Genomic DNA, 13,194 nt, shown 5'->3' with positions numbered 1-13,194 from the left:
AACTACCAACGTTAAAAGTATTAACATTAACATCGGTTTTTCGAAAAACCAATGTTGTTTTTTGGTTTTTTTTAATATCTTGTCTATTTTTTTAATTGCCCCAAATTAACCTGCAAATTGAAAAATAGAACCAATCTAGACAGTTTTTATCAGACAGTTCAAATTTTGTCCATAATAATTGAAAGAAATATTTAAAGTAATGAAAGTCAATACATAAAATCATTTGTAACCTAATCTAAATTAACATAACTCTACAGTTCTAAAATTACTTAAACACCTAGAGTTTGATTTTTAACTTTAAGATAATATCTTGCCCATTGAATGTGAATTGTCTTCATTCTCTCTAGTTCCAATGGTCTTGGATCAGTAAAATATTGCATGATATAATAAAACATAAGTTAATAAGTATAAATAATAACAATTATAACAAATTGAGTTGGTTTACAAGTAAACAATTACCATTTCCCAATTATCCTTGAAACCTCCTAGGACTATCGTTGACATCTAATGCATTTCGTAGTACCTGCACTCAGTGCTTCCTTTTTGTTTATTACACTAAATTGAATAGGATATTCAGATATCCAAAGTTAACAGAAAATTATTATACGTAGTAATAAATGTAATTTTTAAGGCATCAAACAATGTTTAAATGACTTACTTTAACTAGAATCCATCTAGCTGTAGCCTTGGATTTACTTCCTTGACTATCGTTAAATACCTTCAAAGCACTGATTAAGAGAAACATGCATGTGTAATGTAAAATTAAAATATTGATGTCAAATACTAATCATAAAGTAAATGTATTACAAAATACAACTTACTTGTTAATAATTCCTTTCAAGTAGTTGTCGGGTCTATTGTGCAAGGAACAAAACTAGATGACAACATTGTCCTTAGGACATATAACGACCATTTGCCAATATGCATTGCATTGGAGAACATTAAGTTATTATAGTACATACATTATTTAAATTCATTTGTTCAGTTTAACTTACCCATTCAAGTAGGCTCCTAGGTAGACATCTCTCTGTGAATTCTGCATCTATTTCTTAATATAATCTTCTGATTGAAATTGTGATTGCCCAGGTTCTTGTATGGACTGTGGCTCGAGGAATCCATACACAGAGACATTCCCCGCTCGCATACTTGTTTCAAGCATATGCCTATTGTTGTTAAAATAAAGTAAATTATGTCAGTTCTTTAAAACAATTAGTTAGCTAATACACAATAATGTAAAGTGACTTACAAAGTCCTCAATTCTATAACATAGAAGCTGAGACATTGACCATCGTGTGCTATTTTAGAAAAATTTTCATGCTTTATGTACAAGGGGAAGTTATCATTATACACCCCAAACATTGTAGCATCCCACAACACCTACAAAGGCTTGAGAAAAATTTGCGGGATGGTCAATGTCATCAGGTATAAGAGATCGACATCAGGATCCAACCTATCTATAGGTTTCACCGGTCCCTCAACTCTTTGTTTATCCTACACAGTTAATAAACCTAAGTGAATGACAATCAACACTTTATTTGTAACAAATCTTTTTTTAATAATTCTGAAAAACAACAAAATGAAATACCTATTTTGAAAAAGGCTTTACAAGATGTGTCGGCCAAATGAGGAAGATGTTAAGTGCATTCCCCACTAACTGAACCTCTTGAGTGGGTGCAGGAACACGAGCATCAGCATCTCGACTTTCCTCAACATTGACCTTGACTTGATCATTGCCCAAAGGGACGTTATAGACGGTCGTCAACCCCTCATAAAGTCTTCCAAGGGCAACTAGGCAGGGAGGTTCTCATCGACATACAACCCAGATTTCTCTAAGTCACCAGTGTCTGGGTCCTGCCCCAAGGAAATGACACAACTTTCCTTTGTGTTGCCACGAGTAGCAAACGGACCAACCTTAGGCTCAGGAGGCAGTGCGAGTCCCTGTGGTTACATCTGCAATTGCATATGGGACTATATCTGGTTAAAGGACAACATTAGTTGTCGAGTCTCTTTTTCTATGATCGACTCCTCCCGTTGATCCCTAATTTTTTGTGTAAGCTGCTCCAGGTCTTCGGGAGCCATGGACGTAGACGTGCGGGAGCTCCTTGAAGCCGGTTTGTAGTACTGTTTGATCATGACATTGACTCTAGCAGCACAGACATGACCAGGGTGCTCTGGTCGCCCAATGGCAGTAGTCAGTACATCCTGACGTCCATGGGAGACAAAGTTTCACAGTGAGGCCTGCTCTTCCAAGGAATCCTGTAGTCAATAGATGAAACAAATTTGGTTTACTAATTCAACAATTATTATAAAAAATGACCACTGATAAATGAGAGTCACTTACAATTCTATCTGAAATTTCCTTTGTTGCCTCAGATGGCATTTGACCAGATTTTTTCGTGTGGGCCATCTTCCACTTCACGTGTCATCTAATGGGAGATAGAGGATCAACGATTGTGTCAGTGCTCCTAGATTGGGTTGTTGTCTCCAACGTTTTCTTTTTCTTGTCCTCCGGTCAACTTTTCTTCTAGAAAATCATTAACCCCCATGAGACAACTCATGAGAGGTAGTGTTTTGTTTTTGAATGGTCTGCGTCTTCTTTCAAACATCTTGTACAAATTACACATTAGGCTAACTTAATAAGCTTGACAATAATGTGTTAAAAAAAAGTTTACAAAACAATGAAAAGCAACTAACCTCCCATGAAGGGTTTCTACGGCTCTGACAAAACTAGTTCCACTTCTCTTTGCTTATGTTGTACTTTTCACATACTTGATCATCCTCGCCCTCCTTATCATCTGTTAGAGCTCGTTTGGAGGTCAAATCTGACTTAAACTGTCTCCACCGCCCTCCTACAATCTTAAGTACTTTTTTCTTCGTCCATAAATCGAATGTTTCAGGAATATCAAATTCAACCTAAGATACCATAAATACATTTTATAGTTAGTCAAATATAATTAAGATTTTTAGTACAACCAATTACAAAAAGATTCAACATTTAATTGAAATACCTAAATATCCTCTCAGATCAAATCCTTTTGAGCTAAAGGGACTTGTTTCCAATTATCAATTGTAACATCCACCTTATCGCAAGCGACGATCCCCAAATATGTTCTCAATTTCTTTCTGTGGGGACCATCAACTTTCCATGTGGCAGGATCCACATGAACCACTGGTCTCTCTGTCCCAACTGGTCTAGTAGCCAATGATTTGAGTTGTGTTGTTTTTCTTGTCTTTTTCGATGTAGACGGTGAAGGTGTTGATGACTCATGAGGAGGAGGAGGAGGAGGGGAGTTGGGTGGTGTAGCCATGTGCCTGTTAAAAAACAACATTAATTAAAGTCGTGATCACGATCCAAACAAGAAAATGAATAATGCCTACAAAATAAATCATATCAAACAAAATAAATCATCCCAATCATGTTTGTATATTTCTTTGTCTATTGCTCAATGGTTGACATTATTATTCTCTGCCGGCTGAATATATAACAAGCTTGCCATGTCATTTTCACATTTTACCAAATTGTTGGACTACTTTTGTTAATGCTAAAAGTATTTGGATGTATCCTCACTTCCACTGAGAGTCAAGAGACCTAAAGCTATGCAGTATGTGTTTCCTTGTTACCTTTCAATGGAACCTTGTGCAACACAAGGGTACTCTTAAATTTCATGAACAACTTGTTAGTTCAAAACTGACAAGTGTGTTACTTTTTAATCGTGTGTTATTACTTTTTGATTGGGGAATGGGGGATAAGGAATGAGAAAGAAGAGGGACATGTGTTTTCAATCCAACAAAATGAGAGACTTTCACCTTTTTAATTAATCTTTGTAGGGCACTGTACAATAAATTGCTAGTAATGTACAATCATTATTCTTTTGACTATGAGCATGCTGATATCAAAATAAATGTAATAAAATGTCCTGCATACTGAATTGTTATGGTTCATGTGTTCAGATTCTTAGACTAGATTTTTTTATTAATAATATTTTGACTTTATTGTAGGGTCACTGAATACCATGTTGATGGATTTCGATTTGATAGGTGCAAGTGTCCTGTGCATATCAGTTAGTTTAGTTTAGCCATTTGAGATAAAAAAAAATCCAAAACTACTACCAGACATGAGTTGAACATTCATGTTAGACATAATGCAACTCTAAAATTTATAGATATTTTAGATTTTCATTGCACTTACTCTATTAGTGTTCATGAATTTTAGCTCTGGATTGACGTAAATAGTTTTACTTAGGGCTAGTAGAACTAGACCTATATATTGTGTCAAATTGAACAAATCCAAACTGAAAGCACTCGATTTAAGCCTCTAGTTTATTTGGTTTTGGACATATAAAGAAAAGTCCATACAACTTTTAGTAGTTTAAAGAATAAATAAATGAGAATACAAATTTTGTCATAGGATGTTAATAAAACTAGACCTGTATATTTTGTTGGACTGAATAAATCCAAACTATAAACAGTCAATTTAAGACTCTAGTTTAATGGGCTTAAGACATCTAGAGTTCCTACAGCTTTCGGTAGTCTAAATAAATAAATGAGAGTCCAAATTTTATCACAGGTTGTTAATAACATTCCAAGCCATTCATTATAGCAAGAGCTTGAGCAACTTAAAGTATGTGCAAATTTGCAGCTTTACCTATTCACAATCTCTAGTTGAAGACATTAAGTTCTTTACTACCATTGAATCACAAGTTTCCAAAAAAGAAAAAAACTAGAGAGAAGGAATTAAAGCAACCAAATTTGTTCAACCTTATTGCTAACATGTCACATAAAAAAGTGAATGGAGAAACTTACCAAGAATTGGAGCAACAAGCTAGTGTGAAGTTAGGTTGGAGTTGGAGCAAGCAAGTCAACGCTCAACAAAAAACCAAGCAAGTCAAGACACCCCAAATATGCTACAAACACTGAAATCAATAACTTTGGTTAGAACTCAGAACTAACAATTAAAAGAATATGATGTGTGTGTGAATGAAAGATAGAAGATTTGAGGTCCTTTCCTATATCTCACTAGGCATTAGATAGCATATATCTTATATCTTAACTCTGAAAACTCATTCTCCACCATTAGTCCCTAAAACACTGACGCAAAACACACTCGACCATTTCTCCAGTTCACTATTACTACTAATAGGCTCAAGAGGAATGGTACAATATAAGTATAATAATAATAATAAATATTAGGAAGAAAGTGTGGTTCTACTGTCATTGATAAATGGCTATAAATATAAGGTACCCTACATATTATTGGGCATAATACCAATGATATGTTGGAGCTGTCAACTACTCTCACTTGCAACTTCTTACTCAACTAGTCTCTAGGTGTTAATTAGGTGATCTTTATAAGGAAGATTTCTCATCAATGAAACAAGTAGCTTTAGGGAGATTCAAACTCATACTCATAACAAAACAGGTGAAGGAAATGGTAAAAACACACTAAGGAAATGAGAAGCTAGGGAACCTGAAAGTGGCAGCGATAGCGACAAAAGTTCTAGACCGGCACCAGCAATGAGAAGTTAGGGCTCCAGACGCAGTCATGACCAATGACAACAACGAACCTACGATGATGACGACAAGTATGATGAGCACAATGAAGGCAATAGAGGAAGCGAAAGCAACAACGAGGAGATGACTTTCGACACGAAGAAACGCTTTGGACACAATAAGCTTTGGGTGTGAGACATAATGAATCGAATGAGAATGACAACATTTGGGTTATTATATAATTATGGTTAACATCGGTTTTTTTTTAAAAATCGATGTTGATGAACTGATGTTAGCATCGGTTTTCCAAAAAACCAATGTTAACATTTCATTAACATCGGATATTTGGAAAGCCGATGTTAACATGTTTTGTTAACATCATTTTTTCAAAAACCAATGTTAAGTTAACTTAGTACACATCGGTTTTCCATAAACCGGTGTTAACAAAAACATGTTAACATCGGTTTTTCATAAAACCAATGTTATCAAAAACATCTTATTTACCAAAATGTCATCGCGTTTTTGTTAACATTGGTTTTATCGAAAACTGATGTTAACGTTGCAATGTTAAAACTATTTTTTGTAGTAATGAATCTAAAAACTGTTGTCGTATTGATTGGCTTTATGATGATTTTACCTAAAACCGTTGTTAACGCATTCACTTATTTACGAAAATGCAACCAGCCATTTTTTAACGACAGTTTTGACAGAATCGTCGTTCTTCCCACTTCGTAAAAAGCTTTTTGTGTAGTAGTGATAACAAGTTCGTTATTGGTGACAAAGAGAGGGAAATCAAGGAAAGCACTAACATGGAAAATGAAGTTTGCCAACGTGATGAATAAATGATCTAGAGCAAAAAGGCACTGAAGGTAAACGACATGGCCCATTCAAAGAAGGAACATAAGTAGGTGCTATCACTAGTGCAAAAAATGCATATTAGATCAACTTTTTGGATCAGCTGTATGAGCACTGATTTTTTTTAAGAAATGCAATAACAATTTTGTAAATGAAAAGAATGAAATCGGTCTAAAAAATACTACCTTTTGGACTCATGGTTTGGATTGTAAGAAATTTTTGCATCGTATTAGAAACATGAGTCATATTAAAACAAATGTTGAATCGTTTTAAAACAAATTTACTAGGGAATTTTGTAGCACATGATTAACCTAGGTCAAACTCAGAAATATGATTCAATATGACCCCTACATTCATTCACTTATAAACAAGGAGGGAGATTTTTGTCAAACAGTTTGTAAGCAACTCTAAAAGAATGTGAAAACACACAAAACAAAATTGAAGAAATAACAAAACAAAACAAGAATAGAATACAATTCAAGATGAAAAACATCAATCCAATTCACCAAACAAATGCAAATAGAATTATCACAGTTACTATGAATGATGTTCAATGTGAAAGTTCACACAAAGGCATTAGAGAGAGTTTAATCGAATCAAATCTCTAAATTCTTTGAAATCGCAGATTATGTTGGAAGATCATTCAAAAAATCTGTGATTAAATTTCAAAATTAGGAAATGAATCCATAATCTAATCCATTTTCAATCCTAAACATAATCACAATCATGAAAAATGAAAATATGATTGAAGAGAAAGAAGAACATTCACAAAGAGTAGAAAAATCAAACAGGACTCAAATTCAGCTTTGCTTGGAGTGGATCCTTGAATTGATTAATTGTTTAGATGTCCATGATCATCACCAATAGAGAAACAATGAAATTTGTGTAAGAAAATGGTGGAAGAGAAGTGAACAGATGAAGAAGAATGAAGAACAATTGAGAGGAAAAAAGAGAAAAGAGAAAACTTGCACAACACGTTTTGTACAAAAAAAGTGAAGTAACTAGTGAAGTGTTTCTCCCAATGAAGTTCAGTCACTAATTAACTAAATAACACCAATATATAGAGTGTTAGTAACTAACTACCTAACTAAACTAATTACACAAAACAAAAGCCCAAACTCGCAGTCCAATTATTCAAGTGCAGAGGTTCTGACTTCCAAGCTCAATTTGACCCTTGAGATGGTAGAATTGGCCAAAGCTTATTTGTAACAAAATTGAATATCTTTTACTTATCTTTCGAGGGACTACTCAAACATTCCATTTAGAGTTCTTTAGTGTCCTCTAAGCCCTATACCAGGCAGATAGGTCAAGTAAGCATAAAATCTGAAATTTAGCTACAATTCTCAATTAAGCTCAATCATTTGCCTTAGACCAAAACTGAGTTAAGGTGAGAAAATAAGGGTCAAAGATATGTCAATTGAGCTAAGAAGAATAGAAAAATATTAAACTACAAATGCTTAATCAAGCTTTAGTTAAATTTAATTCAAGACACACATAAGCATTAAACTCACCTTTCTTTTCGAACTAAGCCTTACATTTTGGGCAATCCTTTTGGAAATCTCCAACTTTCCCATAGAAGTGAATCTAAAAAACCATCGTCATATTGATTAGCTTTATGACAGTTTTACCTAAAACTGCCATTAACGCGTCCACTTATTTATGAAAATGCCACCAGTCATTTCTTAACGACAGTTTTGGCAAAACCATCATTCTTCCCGCATCATAAATTTTTTTTGTGTAGTAGTGATAGCAAGTTCGTTATCAGTGACAAAGAGAAGGGAATCAAGGAAAGCCCTAACATGGAAAATGAAGTTTGCTAACATGATGAATAAACGATCTAGAGCAAAAAGGCACTGAAGGTAAACGACATGGCCCATTCAAAGAAAAAACATAAGGGGGTGCCATCACTAGTGCAAAAAATGCATATTATATCAACTTTTTGGATCAGTTGTATGAGTACTGATTTTAAAAAAAAAGCATGATAACAATTTTGTAAGTAAAACGAATGAAACCGATCTAAAAAAATACTACCTTTTGGACTTCTGGTTTGGATTGTAAGAAATCTCTGCATCATATTAGAAACATAAGTCATATATCAAGAATCAATCCACCATGTACTATGGGGAACTTCAATTAAATTTAATTCAAAACATACATAAGCATTAAGCTCACCTTTTTTTTTTTGAACTATGCCTTACATTTTGGGCAATCCTTTTGGAAATCTCCACCTTTCCCACAAAAGTGGCAATTATTTTCTTTGATGCTTTCTTTTGAATTTTCACAAATGCCTCATTGATCTTTAATGACCCTACGCCCTTATCATGCTTCTTCATAATGTTTTTTTCAGCTCCTTGATTCTCTCCTGAACCAGCATATTGTGCAACTTATGCACATTCCATTTGTCTTTCATGGTATTATAGCTCATATGAAATAGACCTTACTTAGACGACAATGAGTTAAGAATGAACTATATAGGAAAGTCCTCATTCATAGTCATTCCTAAGGTCTTAAACATTGCTGAAATGTTTGTCATCTCAATGACATACGTACTCATTAATGTCTAAGTAAGAGATTTATCAACTGTTTGGGAGTGCTTTCCATTGACCATATTAATTCTTTAATACTTTCAGTCTTCGAGATAATAATCTTAACATTGTCTGCGGCAGCCATTCTCATGAGCATTAGATTAAGTTTGTTAGATCTTTCCCAAGTTTTATGATTGGCTTTCCCTTTAGTGCGACTAGCATCAGTAATAATATTCGGCTTCTCTTTCAATATAGAAAGATCAAGATCTAAAACATCGAAGTGAAATTGGACTTACTCATTTCAGTTAGAGAAATTAAGCCCATTAAAAATTGGCACAAATGAAACATGAGAATTTAGTGAGTTAGAAACTGATATTGCATAATTAAATTTTACATAAGTGTTTTGAGACATAAAATACATGTTACACATATAATATATTCAAACAATACATGTATGTCGATGTTCTATTTTGGGTGATACATCAACACACAACATACAATATAATGATGCTAATAAAATTATAACATTATTGACAATTAAATATGCACCAATTAGAATCACTTACTACCTATAGATATATAAATAAAGCTAATGACACACAAATTACTTACAATTATATTCATTAATTACAAAAATAACTAATCAACCTTTTGGACGATCCTTAAATATCTTATAACAATGAATTGCAATATACTCATACACCAATAATTATATATTTTAATATCCATTATTCTATTGGTTGAAAAAGCTCATTGATTTTTTAATTACATAACATTAAAAATTTAGTCATTTTAATGACTAATAAATTTATCATACAATTAATTCTATATAAATACACGGTCTACACACATTTATTATTGTTAATAATTCATAGTCATTCTGCTTATCACCTTGCAGGCCACATATCATTCAATACATATAATGACCAATAGTAAAAAATATATTCTGGAAAATTCAAAGTTGTGAAACAACTAATAATTAATAATAAAACTTCATGATTCTAATTATTTCACGTACGCACAGGATATTTACTCCCAAGAATTAGAAATAAAACTTTGGCCTTTTAAAAGAATGACTTTGAAATATGAATCCAAGAATTCTCGTATATATCCATAAAGCAAAACATTGATTATCTTATATTCATCATCAAATCTCGGTGCTATTCTTCTTTTCATCCATCATACATATTTTGACACCCAGCGGAAAAAAAATATATAACAATGAAAAGCATACCATCAATAACAATTAAGCAACACAGAAAATTCCTAAATTTCATAGTTAGGATTTATAAATTGTGAAAAGAAATATCTATGATGAAAAATCATATAATTTCACAACACATGTTCTAATATCACATGTAAGTTATAGTTTTAGGGTTCAATAATAAAAAATCAAACATGATTTAAAATCAATGATTCTCATAACTAATAGATAAATAATGTGTATATTTTTTTCATAGTGAGACTTTTCTCCAATGTGTTTTGATTTCATGATAGAGGAAGGAAATAATATTTTGCTTCCTTTGACTCTTCTTTCTACTCCTTTTGTCTTTCATGATGGCTAGGGTTGAGAAAATACTCTAATATCAGAAAATAGACTTTATTTCATGTTAGTGTATATTAATCTATTTAAAATCATTACTCTCATCCATGAAATAGCAATTATCTTTAAAAGTTGTTTTACTTACCCACGACCCAATTTACAATTTAGTTCATAACCATTAATTATTAATGTATTAGTCCTTAATAAGTGGCATGCATCTCACATGGGATATTAAATCTTACACATTACACATCACACACAAAAAATCAAACTTAAATATGTTTTTCATCTCAAATTTGGAACATATTTGATTTTGGTCCCTCAATTAAAAATGTGTTTATTTAGTCTCTCAACTTAGCGAAATGATGGGCTTAGTTTGCAAGGTGAATTTCAAGTTAGTCCCTCAAAGTGAAGTTGAGGAATTGAAAACAACATTTCAAGATTTTGAGGGACTAAAAATAATAGTTTTTTATGCGTTAGAAAATATTTTTTTAATTGAAAGACTAAAATTAAAAGTGTCTCAAATTTAAAGGATTAAAAATATATTTAACTTATGATTATCGTTACAGTTATAAAATGATAAAAAAAAATCTTAATATTGTAAAATATTATGAATACGATGGGATTTTTAAAACCCTACAAATCTTAATGATGTGATCATGGTTTAGGTCTTAAAAAAAACCATGATTTAGAACTTTTTTCCCCTTACCCTTTTACCGGTCCTACACGGAATAGTAGAGCCATAGTACGGGACAATGGGTCGATGGAATTGGCTAAAGAATTGAATAAGTTATTGTGGTGCATGTCATGACAGGTGACTGACTTTTCAACACCAACCCACGTGTCTGCTTAAATAATATAGTGGTTTAATATAATACATGATTTTGAATCCCGGTCACAACTTAAGATATTACGACACTTTATAATCTAATTACGATTACAATTGTAATTACATCAATTACATTTTCTCACAATTATTCATCATATAAAGGTTTTTTAATTTATCAAAATGAGTTCATAACAGTAATTTAAAATCATGATATAGTATGCGGGGCTTGGAGGGGCATGGCAGTTGGGTTAGTATAAAACAGTCTTGATCAGTATTATATGTATATAAGTGTTCAGCAGCAATTATGCAGGGTCCTTAAACTTGTTTTTTATTGGGTAAGGATGTGATGTTATCGTCTATATCTAGTGGTCAACTTATTTTGGTAGTATTGTGTTGTTTTCTCTGGTGACTTCTGTGTAGGTTGGGTAGGGGCCGGGTCTGTTATGTATTACAATATTCAGAGGTAAGTATCAGTTACGAGTTTAAATTATATGGTTTGATAATATAATATAATTTTATATTATTATTTAATTATAAATTATTATTTAAATTATTTTAAAATAATTATTTTAAAAATTAATAAATTTATTATATATAATGAATTGTGATTAAATGAATTTTAAAAGTTAATAAATTTATTATATATGATGAATTGTGGTTAAATGACTGTATAAATTTTTTTACACTTTCAATATATAATCTTTTTTCTCATCAATTATTCTGTCGAGTGCTTTGTTGGATCATGGCTACTGTACCCATTAGTTTTTAAAAGGGTAAATGTGAAGGGTTCAACCCGTGAAGTGTGAACAATCGCCTGGTGGCCCGAAAGAAAGGAGAAAACTTACAACTCTTGTAAATCTCGTTCTGAAATTTTTATTATCTGCAAGTGGAACTCATTAACTCTAATCATCAACAATTCTACATTACTTTTGTGGTTAAGTTAATTTAAATTACTATTATATATGCCATCCACTTAATTTCTTTAATATATATTTAAGATGATGCTTGACTATATATATTAACTAAAAGAAAATTATCTCCATCGCTCATGTTCCATTCTGGAATATTTTACGTTTGCTTCATGGTCAATACCTACTCAATACTTTCATTTACTAGGTTTAGTTATATATATATATATATATATATATATATATATATATATATATATATATATATATATATATATATATATATATATATATATTGTAACGGTTAGGAATAAATATGTATGTCTAAAATTTAATCTATCATGTTATCAATTTTAATAAAGAATTATTTTTTATTTTATTATCATATTTATTGTTATATTAAATTGTTAATTTGACAAGTTTTTTATTAAAATTAGAGACTTGTTATCATGATAAAGATGATGATAATGAGAAATAAATCTTTTATAATTTTAATCTAAATTGTTCTTGATAGTAGGATTATTATGAATAAAACATCAATAATCTGAATAGATCAATATACATGTAATGATCTTTCCTTTTTTCTTTGAAAAATGACCCAAATCCATATCTAACTACCCGAGGCAAAATGCACCATACACGAAGTTCAAGTCTACTTTTAAACCTCAAAAGTAGGAAGAAGATTTGTTCCATAGAGTTCCACTCATCTGATAAGCGAGATTGGTCTCGATGTGGATACATGTAAAACTTTCACACTATTGAACATAAATTGTTAGCTTCAATAATGCACATCCAGGTACACAAGCTTATTTTTATCTATTTATTATTGTTATATATTTTTTGAATGCAAAATAAATCAGAATTTTTTGCTACAAGTGTTGGGAACACTTCTATGTAACTATCAATTGGTATTAGAGTCATAGGTCTTTTGTGTTTAAATTTATACTGTGAAATGTGTTTTTCTTCTAAAAGTGAATATATTTTTACTCAGTTGTGAAAAATATGTGTTTTATTGAATCTGAAACATGCCGAGATGCATAGTCA

The sequence above is a fragment of the Glycine soja genome, chromosome 17 (assembly GCF_004193775.1).
Source record: "Glycine soja cultivar W05 chromosome 17, ASM419377v2, whole genome shotgun sequence".
Classification (NCBI taxonomy): Eukaryota; Viridiplantae; Streptophyta; class Magnoliopsida; order Fabales; family Fabaceae; genus Glycine; species Glycine soja.
This window is presented reverse-complemented; position numbering follows the sequence as displayed.